Raw genomic sequence first — 2482 nt, forward strand, 5'->3', positions numbered from 1 at the left:
TAGGAAGATTGATAATCGTGTGGTGCTTCAGTGGTAATATGGCTATTTGTATTCCTTCTCCAGTTTATTCATCATGGACACCATAACAATATGTAGGCGGCCAGTAGATAAGGCTCTACTAAAAAAGTAGCTGCCTTAGTCTGCTGGGGTGCTTGGTCGAACAATCAAGGTAAGTTTACAGGAGGTTGCAACAGAGGGGAGTAGAATACAGTATAGTACATGTGATTATCACACGCACAAAATCAATCTCTGTGTCCCGTGATGATAATAACACGTTGCTGACTTAAAATAAAGAATTTAAACAAAAACAGGAAATAATGTTAAATCTCTCAAGTCCATATCCATGACCAAGTGATAGTCCAGAAAATAGAGTTAGGTTTCAAAAGTTAGGGGTTACGGATTAATTTTTTACTTTGAAGGGTTCAAGGTTAAGGTATTGTTCCATAGTTTGCTGGCCTGTTCAAGGTCAGTACCATGGTTTGTTTCAACAGAACACCTCTGGTGAATGTAATGCTCCAACTTCCCTCATCTGAGTGGCTGAAAGCATTTAACGTGGGAGGCCATGGAGGTGACCTGTGGGACAACAGGCAATAACTATTGGTTGTGTGGTCTGATTTCCTTAAGGGAAATTATACTTTTGGACTACCCATGGTTAAAATGTACATTTCTGGGTATTACCGTAAATAAGCTACAATCAAATAAACTAATTATCAAGGCCAATTATATGTGCAGTCAGTCCAGTTCCTGCTATTCAACATGTTACCCCCCTCCTCACCTCAACTTCTCCTGGGTACTTGGTTCTCCTTGTACCTCACTGTGATAGTCTAGACCCAAGTGGATAAAAGATTCTTCAAAGAGACTTCAAAGTCTCATGAACATTGCTAGGTGCCGGACCACTGCAGTCTGTCAGAGTCAGTGGGAACACAAGTGTGCCTTACAGACACACTTTTAGGTTTAAATCATTTTTATTGAAACAGCACAGAAAAACAGAACATACATTGCATGTGAGATGCGGGTCTGCGATGGATAGAAGCGCATGTGGGGCTCGGAAGCCCTCCTGATGACATTCCCAAAGTAATCCAGCCAGCAGAATTATATCGTTATAGGCAGTGCTGCAATAGTGGGAAAAAATCCCTCTGAAAAGACCCTGAACCCGAAACTCCCCAGCCCCTCCCACCCCCCTCCCTCCGTCCAGTGCTCAGGCCTATCCCACCTCGAATCTCCCCCGCCATCACCTCGGAAGGACCTCCCATTCAGGGCCAGTTTAGGGATCTCCCCCTTCAGGTGCAGTGAGCCGTAATAGGCGAAGATACCTCGGGCAGGTGATCTCCTTAAATTCAGTGACCAACAGGGAGTGGAATGGCTGCCAAAGTTCATCAAACTGATCTATATCTCCAGCTAAGGTAAGTGACAACTTCTCCATCCCCAGCACATGCCACAGCCTATGTAACCACCCCGTAAGTGAAGGGATCGTAGTGGTGAGCCAATGTGTAAGGATATTCTGCACCACAGAGCCCAGGGCGAAAGCAATCTGACGTCCCCTACGGGAGCGCAAGGGGTATGTCAATCAGTTAGGGAGCCCCAGTAGAATGTAGGCAGGGAAGTGGGGCAGTTCGGTCTTAAAATGAGCGTCAATGTCATCTATCACCTTTTTCCAGTAAGAGTGTAAAAGCGGACAGTCCCACAAGATGTGTGTTAATGTGCCTACCTGCCCACATTCCCGCCAACAAGTTTTGGTCTTGCTGCGGTCCATCTCATGTATTCGTTCCGGGGTATAATACCAGTATGTAGATACCTTGGTTAGTGTTTCTGTTAGCCCTGTGTGGTATGCTGAGTGTCTAGCTCTGTACGAAATCTGGTCCCATTCTTTATGACTCAACTGCCTACCCAGTTCCCGTTCCCAGCGTTCCCGGCCTGGGTTATGGAGGTGCGTGGATGGTGGCTGTAAGAATCTGTAAAGATTGGATATAAGTTTGGCGTCCAAAGTGTGGGATACAAGCCACTGTTCGTAGGGTAGGAGTTTCCTGTCTGCCGTCTCCCTCACTTGTGGGTGCAGCGCCCAGTGACGGACCTGCAAGTAGCGCAGCCATTCCGTCTCTGGTAATGTGTATTTATGTCTAAAGAGTGGGAAGGGGATGACGCCGTCCGGACCATATATATGGTAGAGGAAGCGACACCCCGCGGGTCGCCAGTGTGTAAAGGCTCCCTTGTCTAGCCCTGGAGTGAAATCTGGGTTATCGACCAGTGGTGTAAGTGGTGAAGGGAAAGTGGTGAGTTCATATATGGTGTTAGTGGCGTCCCACACCTTCAGGGGAACTCTCGTGACAAAGGAAGCCTATAGGTTAGCAGGTTGGTGGGCTTTGCGTAGGAAGGGTATTTCCTGGAGTGGGCGCCCTGCTACTGCCTGGTCCTGGAAGAGCCAGTGTTTGTCCGACTCCCACTTGCTCCATTCTACCAGATAGCGTAGCTGTGCTACCTGAAA

This window comes from Lissotriton helveticus, chromosome 3_1 (genome assembly GCF_964261635.1).
Source record: "Lissotriton helveticus chromosome 3_1, aLisHel1.1, whole genome shotgun sequence".
NCBI classification, from domain to species: Eukaryota; Metazoa; Chordata; class Amphibia; order Caudata; family Salamandridae; genus Lissotriton; species Lissotriton helveticus.